We start from the raw sequence: 17045 nt of genomic DNA on the forward strand, positions 1-17045 counted from the left end.
GAGTCTGCTTTGTGTTTATAACTGACCCATTAATTATGTGCTGGAAATTCCAAGCAAAGTTCCTGCTGCTTTCAGAATTGAGAACTCAATCCTGACAGGTCTTGCAAGAACTGCCAAGAGACAATAAGAAATGATTTAAGGGGATATGAAAACAATTCTTCATGCTATTTGAGGCTCTATTTCAGAATGTGTGAGTATCGTGTATTGGCAGAAAATTCTTTAGCTCTAACTATGCTGATTACATGATTAAATATCAGGTATTTCAACTAAATCTTGATTTTGATTCTCTCTAGTACCAAAACTATTGACTTGCTAAAGATACCTCTGTAAACAATTTTAATAAACTTTCTAGACTAAAAAGCTTAATAAATTACATCTCCATTATTTTTTTAACGACCTGAAATAACCCGAGGTTTTATGCATTCTCCCCACCAGTTAAAATATTATAAATTTAGCAAGAATGTTAAATATTTGTGAAAAAAAATTTTCATAGGTTTGATTTTTCCATGGAAAATTTTACTTGTAAGTATAATCTGGTTAAACGTAAATGCGAATGAGCCTAGTGCAACAAGTACTGTGATGGGCAAGGTGACACGCCACTTATATATTTTGCTTCAAGGTGGGATTTCTTGCCTCAATTGATGGCAGTCCTGTCAGTAGACAGAATCCAGCTCTTAACCCTTCAGATAATGTCTAAGCTGCAGATGGTCATGCAATTGCTAAGGTCAAAATATCTCAAGACTAATCAAATCAGGTTATAAAGCCTGGTCACTTTGACTCAATACACAGCTCCAATGGGTGAAGCAAGATGCTTCAAAGACACTCACTGGGTGGTGCAAGGCTATCATTCAGGCCTTTAATGCAGAACTCATATTCCCTCTGCCCAATCCTGCTCGTTCCCCTCCTTTCCACAGATGCTGATTTCAAGAAGATTCCCTAAAAATAATCTTATACATTGTTATGGGCTGAATTGCATACCCCTCCAAATTCATATACTGAAGCTCTAACACCCAGTACCTCAGAGGTAATTGTATTTGGAGATAAGGCCTTTAAAAAGGTAATTAAGTTCAAATGAGGCCACTGGGGGGGGGGGGTCCTAATACAGTATGATTGGTGTACTTATAAGAACAGGAGATTAGGACATAACAGAGATACACTAGTGGCACATGTAAGAGGTAGCAAGAAAGTGGCCAGCAACAAGGCAAGGAGAGAGGCCTCAAAGGAAACTAATCCTGCAGGTAAATTTGTATGCATGGTCAGAAAACGGACGCATTTCTCTCTCAATTAAAAGTATTTTTTGTTTGTTTTAATAGAGGGCAATCGCCTTTACTCTGCCCCTGGGGGGGGAGGGAAATTTCTTTGTTTGTTTGAATACACATATTTCTACCTCTTTGCAAGTAGTATTTAATATATCTTACTCCCCCCAAATTATTACAGTGATGAACAGAGACACATGAACTGGATTTTTCAAGTGCATTTTGTTGCAGTGCATTACTGGTGCAAGATGTATGGTGAACAAAACAAAAACTTAATTCAGACTCTGATACTATTGGAAGCTGATGGCTTTGTATACCCCAAATCATTTTTTTCCAATGGGGAAAATAAAAAATGAATTTTAAAAGCCAATTAAAAGTAAAAATAGTAACTAGATAGCATTTAAAAACAAAAAAAACTGACAATAAAATGAAGAGCACAACACCCTCTCCAAAACAAACCTCTGGTCATTTCCAAGAAAGCCTTAAGGAGGGTGCTAACAGGGCTGAAAACTCCAGTGAAGAGTGGATGTTGGGTCAGTGTATTATCTCTGTTAGGAACCCTCTGATTATTTACATGTATAGCTTTTTTAGAAACTCCCTTTGAAGGTCATATGAAATCATGACATTATTATGCAATGAATTCCAGACTCCATAATGATTAAATGATTATTTTCTGAAAATAGTAAGGGGTTCCAACTTACATGTGAAAAAGTAAAACAAATGCATTAAATCATTTAACATAAGTTTATCAAAGTCCTTCTACGTTTTGGTGCTGGAGGTTAGAGCAGTGAGTAGCATAGATAAAACCACGGTCCTTACAGAACTTATGTTTACAGATAAAGAATGTCTCTCTTCTTAAAAGGTGATTCATATTTTATTACAAAATGTTTGAGCTTAAATTTTCTCCCATTCTGAACATTTCTATGTTGTACTACAAAAATAACCTTAATCAAATGAGATATGATTGTAACTTCTACCTTATTACGAAATTGCACTCATTGACACACTGTTTGGTGCATTTCTTTAAAAACACAAAGAACAAAAAACAGAGAAAAATAACTGTACATGACATTGGGATTTACAGCAACTCTGAATCATTATTCAGAATGAGTTTAATGGTGTATGGATCCAGTCAAGAGATGATGCTGGGCTTCCCTGGTGGCACAGTGGTTGAGAGTCCGCCTGCCGATGCAGGGGACACGGGTTCGTGCCCCGGTCTGGGAAGATCCCACATGCCACGGAGCGGCTGGGCCCATGAGCCGTGGCTGCTGAGCCTGCGCGTCCGGAGCCTGTGCTCCACAACGGGAGAGGTCACAACAGTGAGAGGCCCGCGAACCGCAAAAAAAAAAAAAAAAAAAAAAGAGATGATGCTGAGCAAAGGAACAAGCTTCTAATGGTCTTTGGACAGATGTGAATTTTTCCACTTTAATAATGTTGGCCTTTATTTTCAATGGTGAAATTGGGGAAAGCCTTTGGTTCAACCAGATAAGGAAGTATGTTATACGTCTTTACAAGAAGCAGGTAGGTTCTCAGTGTGGCTGGTGACAGTGTGGAGAAGAGCAGCTGCCACTTATAGCCAGCTGAAGAAGGAAAATAAAGCAAGCTAAATAAATTGCCACTCAAAGGCAAAACCAGAAACAAAACAGAAAACCTGGGACATGCAGAGCTTTGTTGTTTCCTGATAGAGCACATACTAAATGCTGAGAGTCATGCTCACAGGTGTACTGTCAGGGCAGACTGCATAGTAAGGAACAGAATTTTGAGAAAACTTTTTCTTAGAAAAAAGTTCTGACAAAGACAGAAAGTTCTGTTAAAGACAGAAAAGTCCTGAACACATGTAATTTGTATTTATGTAGACAGAGAAAAAAATAACAAAACAACTGACATAAAGACATGGTTAGGGACTTCCCTGGTGGTGCGATGGTTAAGAATCTGCCTGCCAATGCAGGGGACACGGGTTCGATCCCTGGTCTGGGAAGATTCCACATGCTGCGAAGCAACTAAGCCTGTTTGCCACAACTACTGAGCCTGCACTCTAGAGCGTGTGAGCCACAACTAGTGAAGACGTGCCCTAGAGCCCGCAAGCCACAACTACTGAGGCTACGCGCTACAACTACTGAAGCCGCGCCCTCTAGGACCCGCATGCCACAACTACTGAGCCCGCGTGCTGCAATTACTGAAGCCCGCGCGCCTAGAGCCTGTGTGCCTAGAGCCCGTGCTCCGCAACAAGAGAAGCCACCGCAATGAGAAGCCCGCGCACCGCAATGAAGAGTAGCCCCCACTTGCTGCAACTAGAGGAAGCCCACACACAGCAACGAAGACCCAAAGCAGCCAAAAAAAAAAAAAAAAAAAAAAGCTCATGTTTATGTGAGGCATTCTGAATCACGAGAATAAATATATATGGAGGCATCAGAAAAAAGAATCAAGCCTCTTACCATGGTGTGCATATGAATATATGTATGAGTGTGTTTGTGTGTGTGGGGTGTGTGTGAACGTAAGTGTGTGTGTTTTACGGTGAGGGGAAATTAGGATGGGAAGTCAGTGTTAGAAGGTCCAATGACAGTGAAATTCTTTCTTTGAAGTCACAGAGAAAAAATTCTACAAAGTATGTGATGCTAACAGTAGATAAATATTTTTAAAATTCACGTTTTTGTTTTTCTTAAAATAATATGGTGACCAAGTCCAGAAACCAAGAGAAAAATTAAGATATTTAGGAAAGTAATAGTGCTGAACATCACTATTATCTGGGAATCATTTCATGAGATATATATATAGAAAGATATTAACCTATCTCACCCTCTGTGTGTGTGTACGTATATATACAAACACACATACATGTATATAGAAAGAGAAGTATAGTTGATTTCATGAAACATATTTTCAATAAAATGGACCTCAACAGGGTGGAAATAACAAAAATTACTGTTAAAAAATTGGGGAGAGAAGGGGTGAGGAAGTGAAATTTCAGTTTTCCTCATTTTTAGTTAGCATGATTTCAAATACATAATACTTAATGCTGACAAACCAATTATTCACCCACTACTAGATGTGTAGTTACCAAAATAATTAACAAGAAGAAGAATTAGAGGAAGAATATGTAGAAAGCATTGTAAATGTGATAACTTTCTTACCATCCCATAATGAGGGTGTAATAATTAATATTAGAAAGTGATAAGTTAAGATGTAAAGGTGAAATATAATATATAAATTTAAAAATGTAACTATAAAAAACTTTAAATTTCTTTGTGTATTCAGTCTTCTTTAATATACATTAAATATTTACATATAAAATGCATGTAATAGAATATTAATATAGAATTCTTTCTTTGTCCCCCCCCAGACTACAGCATTATAGGGCAAGATTTTCAGCCATCTATGTGGGTCTCCACCCTGCAAATCTGGACTTGCCAGTTCCATAGCTGTATGAGCTAATTTGTTAATTGTCTATTATATAAAATGTATATATTTCTCTGGAGAATCCTGACTGATACAATGAATAAGTATAAAACTAATTTAAACACATATAGCGCAAAACAAGGAGGAATAAAATGAATGCTTTAGTGAATCTTTTCCAATAACTTATAAAAATCAAAGAAATAAGAAAGCAGAAAAAAAAGAAAAAGCAAATTTAGTAAAACAGAAAAAAAAATCTGTTTTTAAAAAGAAATCAACAAAACAGGTGCAGTGAGATAAATTAATTAAGAAAAACTGGTACAAAACTACTTTGTAAAAATAATAAAAATTGAAAAATGTTAATTGTATATGTATGTGACATTTAAAGTATTACAACAGAGTAGTTGTTGTATTCAAATGGATTTAAAAATCTAGATTAAAATGATGATTTTCTGGAAAAATATAATTTTGGTCATTCAAACCAGATGTCATAGAGGAGAATTATAATAGCATATGGAGGAATCAAGAAAAGGTAAACAAGCTGTCATATGCTTTTCCTCAACCATTTCCTGCCCTCTACCAACATACGCACGTACACATACACATACACACCCCCATAATGTCCAAAATAATCCACAAGTAAATTATGCTTTCAAGGATTTAATGCCATTTATATTTTTCATGATCATAGAAAGTGAATTTGACAGCAACTCATAAAATTAATACCCAATAAAATGAAAAACCACTCTTTGGTCTCACATATTGAGATTACAATATATTTTGAGATAAAATATCAAATAAATTTCAGCTTCATACTACAAGATTAATAATTAATGGAATCAAATGAAATTTATTCCAAGAATTCAATAGTAACTCATTTTCAGAACATCTTTATCATAATTCATGGTGTTAGAAAGTCAATGGGAAAAAAATATGAACACCTCAAGTGTCAAAAAGTCATTTGATAAAATACAACATGTATTTCTCATAAAAACTCAATAAGATAGAAAGAAAATATTACTTCTTGATATAAATGAAAATATATTTCATAAGGTAAAAGCCAGCATCATGCATAATGTTGGCTCATAAGAAGCATCAGTTTTAAGAACAATATAAGATTGTCCATTATAAACATTAATATTTAACAACACTCTAAAAGTACTATCCAATTAGTTGTAGACAAAGAGAGAAGCATAATTATCATTGTTTTAGATGATACTGTACACCTAAAACACTTCAGAAAATGCACTTAAAATTTTGAAATAATGAGATAATTTTTTATTTATGGTGGCTTGTTACAAAATGCATAGACAGAATAGACAAAATGAATAAGTAATTAGATTCCATGTGTAAAATTAGGACTTAAGTTAGAACATTTAACAGAAGATAATATCCCCCTTTACTATAGGAACCTAAAAGTTAAACAAACACCACCAAAAAAAACCCAGAAATAAATTCAAATATAATACACAGTACCACACAATTATAACTTCAAATTCAGGGTCTTTTTTCTTAAATACCAGAGTACTCAGGATCTTGGCTTCAAGGGAGATAAGTATATTCTATCTAGCTTAAACAAAAGGGAAATTTATTGGACAGTTACCAAGGTCTTACTGATTATACTTAGGGTTGGACGTTTTTGCCTAGACAAAAAGTCAGAGAGTAAAACTGCTCTGCTGCAGAGAATAAAATGCACCTGGGATCTTTAGTGTAAATCGTCAGAAAGGGCTGTCAGGGCCAACACTAGACACTGCAGCTGCCTCACCTGGATAAGGTGGTAGCTACCACTGAATACCTTTACTGCAGCAACTGCAAAAACAAATTTTCACTGTGCTTTTTTTTTTTTTTTTCTGATTTCATTGCTAGTGCTAAGTTTAAAATATAAGGCAGCAGTTTATATTTGGACAAGATACAGGTGCTCCATGTTCTGTGAAACTGAGAGAAATATTTGGGATATTCATCTTCCATAACGAAAGGTAGAACAATGACTCCCACCAGGCTACCCACAACTGGTCATCTCCAAAAATTAAAAAGTGGATGTTGGGTGATAAAGAGCCCAAACATACTGAGAATCTTGTTGGTTTCCTAACACTGACACTCATTCATCTTTCCATAGTTAGACTTCCAAAACTGCAACTCTTCTTCTTACAATTAAAACAAAGGAGTCCGTACTTTCCTGTAGGAATACATCCCTAAATCCCTTCATTACTGCATATGACCCAGTTCCATTATTTCTGGTGGGCATCTATTCCCCTTCTAATTTTGTTATGAGGAGGAAAGAAAGGTGGAAGCACACTAAGTAAAATCTATTTTTCTGCAAATGGTAAATGGAATAATTTATGTTTATGATTGTCCTTTTTCACTACCTATTCATTAAGCCTGCAACTCTGTCGATAAGCTGTTAAGAGGTCTTTATTCATTGGGGTGAGCCACACCTTCATTTCTGAGGATATGTGTTCATGGTGGTGATGCCTCTTTGGGGTGCCCTTGTGTTGCATTAATATTTGTCATTGGACATATTGATAATAGGAGGGCTACCATGTAGTACTCAGCGTTATCTCCTTGATTACCCAGAACACTCATATCCACCAATATACACATCTCATTTTTGTCTGTTCACCAATTATAATAAAGAGCCTTAAGTGGCCTGGTAGCAGATCCAGCTTATAATTTTCTGGAACCATTACTTTTCTTAAATGGAAAGAATCCGAAACCTGTAGAGCCTAGAATTACGCTGATAAAAACATTGTTTTCCTTGACAATCCAAATATTCATTATGAAAGGTGCCATTCTACTTCTACCGCTTGGGTAATAGGCAACAGTATTCTCTTCATGGGAGTAACAGCTCCATATATTAATTCTGGTTCCAATTCCACATTATAGTCTGAAGTCCTGCACCCCATCCTGCAAAAAGCTTACCTCTCGTTGGCCAGATAGCTTTCTTCCATATGTGTCAGGGTTAAATCACTTCTTTCAGGTCTCTGATAAACTATAGGCTCTCAGAGAGTAATTTTTTTTGACTGATCTACCTAAAAGAGGACACCATTCATTATTCCCTTTCCCTTATCTATTCCCAAGGCCTAGAAGAATCTCCAGCACATAGATAGATTGTTTGTTGCAGGAACAGTTATTGACCCTCACAAGTAAAAAAAGAGAGGTTATTGTGATAAGTATATTGACAGGAGACTGAACTGCCAATCCTGGTTAATAGACAGGAACTACGGTGACTTTGGAGGGCCAAGAAGCAGACAACACTGCTTCAGGACACCGCCGCTGCTACACGATGCCAGCCAACATGCCGGGCATCAACACTGAAGTCATTCCTTTTCAAGCATCTTAGCAGTATTCATTTTGTTGCTCCACATTTCAAAGTTTCAGCTGGAGCCTAGTAAATGTGCCCTAATTACCTGGGACCAGCGATGAAGGTTCTGGCTCCTTTGGCCACTTACAAAACAAAATATGGAGAAAAAGTAAAATATACAAAGGAGTGGTCTGACCTAGAAAAATATGTGATACGTCTGCTAAGAAGTATAAAACTAGTCTTGAAGAAGTGAAAAAAAGAAATGTATCTTACTTAGGAAAAGAAATCAAATATAGTAAACTTGACTACATCGTTTTTCCTCTCCTTTTTCACTAAATGTTGAATATAACATGTTAAGTGGAAGGTTATCTTAATCAGAAAAAAGATGTGATTGTAGAAATGTATTGCTTATTTTACAGAATATGCATTTATAGTTATGAAGAATGAATATTCATATAGAAATTGAGCATTCAAGAGTAGACAGGAATTTCTGAAAACAAGATGAAGGATGAATTAGTCATATTACAAGACACTGAAATATATTATGGATTTAGAATAATAGAACATATAGAAATAGGTGCTATCACTTACAATAAATTAATGTAAAATAAAACAGTCAATATATTTTTGTACATATAAAACACTAGCCATTTTGTTGGGAGATGGACAGTTGATTTTCTACTAAATTTAAATATAGAAGGAAGTTCATTATTGGAAAGCGTGATATTTTAATTAAAAGATAGGAAGTGAGGAAACATTATGAGGGCAGCCACAAATTCACAAATACATAGCAATAAATATTGCTATACCTTACACAAAGTTAAAAAGAGATGATATATTTTGAAAGATTATATTATCACAAACAAGGATAATTGTCTTAATTAATACATGCTCTAAAAACTAAAAGGAAAATCCAAGAAAGCAAACAGAAAAAAAAAAGGCAAAGCGTATGAGCAGTCAGAAATACAAATAGCTTATGCACTTATTATAGAAAAATATACATGAAATATATGAAAATGTGCTATATACTCCTTATAGAAAAAACTAAAATATCAATAAATGTAATATTTTCCCCTCTATGGTTATGAATTGATGAAAAATTTGGAAGGTGACTTGGCCATATAGGCAAATACTAAAATGTGAAAAATTTTAATTTTAGCAACTTTCTAACATTTTATTGTATAAACATACTTACAGAGGTGTATAAAGATATACAAATAAGATTTTTTCCAGAATAGCATTTAATAACACACAGGGAATAAGAAATTATTCAAATATTGTGCAGCATAATACTTGGAAGGCTGTGCATTTATTTTGAAGAAACAGTTATATCTATACGGATTTTTTTTTTCCCATAGTAGACACGGAAGATACATTTGTACTATTTGGGTATTTATTAAATACATATTTTTTCATAATATTAAAAAAATTACAGGACTGAAAAGAAGTACAGAATATGATTATAAAATAGGGTCCTGCAACCTTGAATTCATTAACAATATAACAGAAACAAATGTACTCAAAGCCATTAATCCATATAACAGTATCGTGAATGTCAGAAGTCATTATTGCCATTGCCTTGCTCATGAAAAAAACATTCTCTCTGTATACTGCTTTAAGAATCTGTTAAGGGACCTCCCTGGTGGCGCAGTGGTTGAGAGTCCGCCTGCCGATGCAGGGGACACGGGTTCGTGCCGCGGTCCGGGAAGATCCCACATGCCGCGGAGCGACTGGGCCCGTGAGCCATGGCCGCTGAGCCTGCCTGTCCGGAGCCTGTGCTCCGCAACGGGAGAGGCCACAACAGTGAGAGGCCCGCGTACCACAAAAAAAAAAAAAAAAAAAAAAAAAAAAAGAATCTGTTAAAACAATGCTATAATGGAGCTAGCCATACTTGTGTTAGAATTCAGGGAAAAATATATTTATAAGTTGATTATATTGTTATATTAATACAGTGTCTGGTTGTCATCTAGACACAATTCCTGGGACATCACTTTTTGCAAGAGACACCTGGACCTGCACAAACATGAAGCGTTACAGCACAATCAAAATATTATTAATGAATCTCGTCCTCCTAGCCAGATTTATATAGCTCAGAAAATAAAAAGGGAATACTCTTGGAAACAAGAAGACATTTTCATTTCTTAATAGAAACTTGCACCTCAATGTAAGTTAATCTTATTGTAATGATTTTCTTGAGAATCATGGAGAAAAGAACTCCAGCTCTACTGTCAAGGGTTTAGATTACCTTCGGATGTGGATGGATTCTGATTCTTTTAAGAATAAAATTTAGTAATTTTTAAGTGTATGCATTTTTGTTACACTATAGATAAAACACAGAATGCCATTATTTTAATTGAATAACTGGATGTAGCTAAAAGACTAGAGGCATATTACCTACTTCCCAGTAAAAGTCACTGAAGGAATCCTTAACCTCTACTAAAAATATCCATCAGGACTGTTAGCTTCGGGACTAATACCAGATCAAAGCTTGAGGTATTGGGAAATGAGTTTGTGCATAATTGCCAGTCACCATCCTTCTCATTCTGCAAATTCTATCTCTAAGTTACCCTCTGCAATTATTCCAAGCAGTGATGTTTCTTTGGACATATATACACTACCAAACGTAAAATAACTAGCTAGTGGGAAGCAGCCGCATAGCACAGGGAGATCAGCTCGGTGCTTTGTGACCACCTAGAGGGGTGGGATAGGGAGGGTGGGAGCGAGGGAGACGCAAGAGGGAAGAGATATGGGAACATATGTATATGTGTAATTGATTCACTTTGTTATAAAGCGGAAACTAACACACCATTGTAAAGCAATTATAGTCCAATAAAGATGTAAAAACCAACAAACAAACAATTACACCAGTCATTAACACCACAGAAGCACATCTCAAAGCCAACATTGGTACTTCCGGAGTAGTTAAACTTGGAAACAATACGGAAAAAAAGGAATGCCTCAAGGCTATGGTTACACTCCATCAAAATTTCAAGTGGAAATTGAACAGGTCTCGAGAATTTAAAGTATTCAAGCAACAAACTTAAAGAAAATTATTAAAACTTAACAAAGATGCATTGAAAAGAAATATTTGTCTCAGGGACATTTAATGGACTATGGGAAGCATGAAAATGCAGAGGTTTCATGTGGATTTTTGCAAAGTGAAATACACACACACACAAATCTACCCTTAGCAAAAGTGTATCCGAATTCAAATATTGGCTCTCCCTCCTTAGTGCAGTGTGACTTTAGTCAAGTAACTTAATTTCCCTGTGCTGCAGTCTCTTCATCTATAAAATAGGGTAACAATTACTTCACTTGTTGTAGGGCTGAATTATAGAAATAAGTGAGTCAGTAGGTACAAAACTACTGAAAAAGGGATTGGCACATAGCGGCACACAATGTGTGCTATCTCATTGCTATTATCATTACTATTACTAATACTAATGTCAGTGCCTGTTCTCTACGATCTGTTATGTAAATGAGCATTAAGAAATGTGAGCAAAACTAAAAAGTCCTAAGAATTTATCAGTAACACTGGCTTGGAAATCCTGGCAACCCTACAGACAAAGGCAGATTACATAAGTTTTTAGTACCTAAATTAAGAACGTTTCTTTATGAGGAAAAAGAAGAACAATGAAGCCAGTGCCAATTATAAAGTAGGATTTTAATCACAAGGAATTGAAGTTGTAGAATTAAATTTCGCTACACATAATTTGTGTTTTGTTTCCTCTGAACATCTAAACAAATAATTTTAGAAAGCATCTGCTGAACATCTCCCACATACTCACACATACACGCACACCACAAGCACACACAACTTACCCGTGCTAGTGTCCTTTGTAAGTAAATACCCTATTTTCAAAGTGTTTACCTGTGTACATTGTCCTCTAGATTAGTGCTCTTCAAACTGTTTGATTATACATTCCATCATTAAAAATCCTTTCTGTATTTCCAATATGTCTAATTATGAAAAAATTATATTCATGTGCTACTGTAATAATTTGTTATGAGCAAAAAATAAAACCAAAAAAAGTAAAAGAATGAGAAAAATATGGAATTATTTAAATAATAATTTTTCTGATTTATTAATAATAATAATTTTATGAGATAATTTATTGCTTTTGTAAATCATTTTTCTTTTAACATGTGTGACATTCCATATTTTGAATGTCTGATTACATAGCGCTGCATTTTTTTTTTCTGACACATTACATTATTAGCAAGCAGGCACAAAAAGGGTACAAAAATCTCAAATTTTTGTTCTTTTAGGTGTTCTGACCACATCTTGTTTGAACTTGACATTAAGGCCAACTTAATAATATTCTAGAAGCACCACTCAGACAACCAGATTCCCCTGAATTCAAAGCTGGACACAGGACTGATTAGAGATCGTGGCTTGCAGGCCACCCGGAAGCGTACAAGCGGGCATACCCGATTCTTATCTTCATGTAAAGTAGGAGTAGAGCACCGTATTTTGGTATTTGATTTTAGTGGCTATCTTAGCTAAAAAAGTATTTCACCAAGATATATATATATATATATATATATATCCCCAAATTTAAAAGGTATGTCCTTGCCTCTGTTTTTTTAAAAAAAACACATGATTTTTATTTTCCAATTTTATCAATCAATTTGGGTGATTTTTTTTTCTAATTCAGCAAGTACATTTTTATATTCTCAAATATGAATCATTTGTGCCTGTCCACCGAAAAGAATGTATTCCATACATAAATATATATATATGCACATTTATATACATATATGTATATGTGTATGTTAGGAAATTGTTTCCTTTTTTTGTAATGTTGGAAGAGTTTTAATAGGTGATATAGTAACATTGGTTCCAACAGCAAAATTACATAACAATGGAAATATTCCAAATATTAATGTTCAAAAGGTGTCTTCCATAGGATGAAGAGAACCTGACAAAAGCAGTTACCTTTTTCATTAATTGTAAAAACATCATTTCACTTTGAAGAAACAGGTTAAATGTAAGAAAAAAAAAAAAAAAAACAAAACAGTAACCATGGGTAGTATACAAATCACTGACATATTTTCAGCAGTTAGTAAGTTTGGATCTATTGTCTTTGTGCAAAAGCAGTACACAATAAATGTATAATTTAACTTCACATTATACCTCCTCTCTTAAAATGTTTTCCATAACATAAACAGTGAAATTTATGTTAAAAGATATATTCACAAACTTCACATTGCATAAAAAAGTAGAGAATATACTATATGTTGAAAATTTTCCTTTTTAAAATTAACCATATCATAGTTATAACAATTTGGGTGTTTGTTTGCTACTGTAGATTATCTAGCTTATTCTTCACAAAAAAAACCCCAAAACCGAAAGGATTCATTCTTGACTCCTTTTACTGTCTCATAAGCCACAATCTGTAAGAAAAGTCTTCCAAAACATATTTGTAATCTAGAATCTTACCATTTTTGCCACTACTGCTGTGGGCCAAGCTGGCTTTATGTCCTGTGTAGATTACTCCTGGGTCTCCCTACTCCCCAAACTTTCCTCCTGAAGTCTATTCTCAACACTGTATCACCATATCGACAGCCCTTGAAAAACTGAGTAGGGTGACGCTTCTCTTCTGTTCAACAGAAAAAACCCTTCAAAAGACTGTATCACTCAAAATAAAATCCAAGTTTGTAGAAGGGTCTAAAGGCACTACACATTCTGACCCCTAGAGTCCCTCCTATGGTCTCTCTTTCCCCAGCAGATTTTCTAAGGCTACACTGGCTTCGTGCCATTACTCAAACATCCCCTGCACAGAACATGGCCACAGCCTTTGAATTTGGTGTTCCCTTTTCCTGGAAAACAGTCATGTACTCGGGATTAGTTCTTTCACTTCTTTTGGGTCTTTGTTCAAGTGTTACATTCTCAAAAAAAAAAAGAAAGGAAAAATAAATAAATTTTATATATATATATCTCACTACTTAAGAAAGAGTATACATCTGTCCTCACCCCCACTAGTGCTCTCTATCCCTTGTTCTTGCTTACTTTTATTCTATGGCACTCATTAATCTCTGACATACTCCATATGTTGTTTAATGGCATATTTTCTATCTCCCCTACCTGGTGTTAAGTCCCATGAAGGCAGGAATTTCTGTCTCCTTTGTCCACTGCTGTACCCCAGACTTCCAGTTCCTTGAAAGGTGGTGAGCAGTACATCAGTTCTTGTTTAAAGAATCAATCAGTTTATTTTAACAGTTCAGCCAAAACCCTGTGACACTTTTTCAGAATTTTTAAAGACTAGCAAAATGGCTATTCCTTTTGTGGTTAAAATTATGTAGTTTTTCTTAATATAAGACATGCTTTTTAAGACATATTAATTTCATTATATCTGGCTAGTATATCTTCCTTCACTGGTTCAAAAAGTAGTACTTTTTCTTACATTTCATTTTTGAAACAGAATATTGCGAAAACCACAATATAAGACACAGTAGAAACCTGCGTACTTTCATACGATTTTACAGCAATCTTCCCGAACGTTGAAATATGTTATAAAGCATGTTTGTTTTCAGGTCTTCAGCAATGTTTTCCAAGCATCCTCTGACAACATTTCTGACAACAGAATTAACTCTATCTCAATCCCACATTGTTTTGTAAGTTTTATTTGAGCTACTTTACCATTGCAAGAAGAACAAGTGTTACTTTGATGGTATGGGGTATTAGAATTTCACTTTTAAATAAGAAATTTCAGAAGAACCATCTCTACCATTAAGGGTATTTTTACAGAAAAAATTGTGTTAAACATAGACTGACTTGTTGAAAAGTATTGTAATTATAGAATTTACTCTTCATATGTTGGACACAATTTTTAAGTGTCTTGCTAATAATGACGCTTAATCATTATCTATTATCTCAAGCCACACTGGGACTTAGGGCATGCTTCCAACATTAATAATATAAAACTGTATGAAGACCTGTTTTTAATAGTCTATTATAATTCTAAACTCTAAATTTTTTTTCAATTCTGTTAGACTTTTGCTATTTTTATCTTCTTAAATTATGTACTTTTATTAGAAAAAGTCAACTTTACCCCTTTCTTATGTACACTTCTGCTTGACTTAGTATTGTCTTTATATGGATTTTTCTTTGTAAATATATTTTGTCATTTTGTGAGTGTTACCATAAATATAATGAAAAAAATAATAGAAATTTGAATTCATTTAATCAAGTTCACAAAAGATGTATTATCTTACAATATTCTAAAACACAATGAGTTTGTTTATGAATTTATACATTAAATACCCACAACTTTCTTAGGATCACTAGTATATTGCATGTTAGAGGTGATCATATAACATATAGATCAAATAGAATTTAATCTGTTTATCAAAATGTGGATAGAAAGTTTAACGTTCTGCACCCGTGTCCTAAGAAAAATTCTTACAAAATAGTTGGCAAAGAATTTTTTCCACTACAGGGACCATGTTCATGACTGTAGGCTTCTGAGAGAAAATGCACAATACCCCATTTATTGGATCAAAAGAACAGAACAAAATAACTGGCTTGCAATGGTAGTAAATAGTTAACAATTATTTGCTGAACAAAGGCATTTAAGCATTTATGTACCAGATACCATAAAATATTAGTTCACTGAAGTATTTATGATAATATAGCTTTTTAATTAATAAATTCTTTTAAAAAGTAAGAAAACTCAAACTCAAAAATAATATAGTTAGTTTGCTCAAGATCAAGCACTATTTTTCAAAGATATGCTTTGAACCAAGATTTCCAGTTGTATCGCGTATACTTTCCTGTCTGTATATTTGCAATCATCTTTATTTTGCATCACCATGTACACAGCAACCTTATTCACAATAGTCAAGACATGGAAGCTATCTAAGTGACCATCAACAGACGAATAGATACAGAAAATATGATATATACGTACATACAATGGAATATTATTCAGCCATAAAAAGGTAGGAAATCCTGCCATTTTCATCAACAGGGATGGACCTTGAGGACATTATGCTAGGTGAAGTAAGTCAGACAGAGACAGATACTGTATGATCACTTATATGTGGAATTTTTAAAAAGCCAAGCTCATGGAAAAGTTGCTATGACAGTAGATTTTAAATGTTCTCACCACACACACACAAATAGTAATTATGAGATAATGAGGTATTAACTAACCTTATTTTTGTAATCGTTTTGCAATATGTAAGTGTATCAAATCATCCCTTTGTACACCTTTGACTTAAACAATGTTATATGTCAATTGTATCTCAGTAAAGCTGGGGGAAGAGGACGCATTCTAAGTGTTCCACTGCAGTACTAAAGTTCTGACCATATGCACAACTGGTATAATTATTTTTATTAAACTAGAAAATTATTTGAATCCAGTGAAAGTAGTTAACAATCAATCAATCAACAATAAATATTTACTTAATGCTTAATTATTGTAAGTGTTTAAGCTAGGAAAATATTTTTCGTTTTTATGAAAATAGAGAAATGCCATTATTAATCACTTCTAAAACATCTACTGTAATTTTATATATTCTTAGTACTATATAATTAGTTTTTTTACACTTCAAATACTTGAACCTCTTGAGATATATAATCTGCCCTGGCAGTTAAAGTTTTTAATTTATTGAATGGTAGGAAACGGTGACATAGACAGAGATTCCTGCCAATAAACTTTACTGCTGATATGAAAAGCAGAGTGTGTATGGATAGAAAAGAATTCCAATATGGAACATCCCTTACTGTTTGCCAAGTTCCTCATAGGCTGCTAATCACTACCTGACAATGATTCATTGAAAAGTGAAGTCAGACCACCAAACGATTTCATATGTCATAGCCTACTGAGCATCTGCCAAACGTTAAAACGCCAGATGTCTTCATTGACCTAGGTTGGACTGAAAACAGAGAATGAATAGCAATGACTCTATTTCATGGCCAGATTTTCCTAAATCAGTTTAGACTCAAATACGCATGCATTTATAAAAATCTGCTGAACTGCAGGAACAAAATATTATAACTTCTATTTATATTTTATCTAAAAATGAAGATATATATATATATATATATATATATATATATATATACACACACATACACAAACACTGAA

The sequence above is a fragment of the Delphinus delphis genome, chromosome 5, assembly GCF_949987515.2.
Source record: "Delphinus delphis chromosome 5, mDelDel1.2, whole genome shotgun sequence".
Classification (NCBI taxonomy): Eukaryota; Metazoa; Chordata; class Mammalia; order Artiodactyla; family Delphinidae; genus Delphinus; species Delphinus delphis.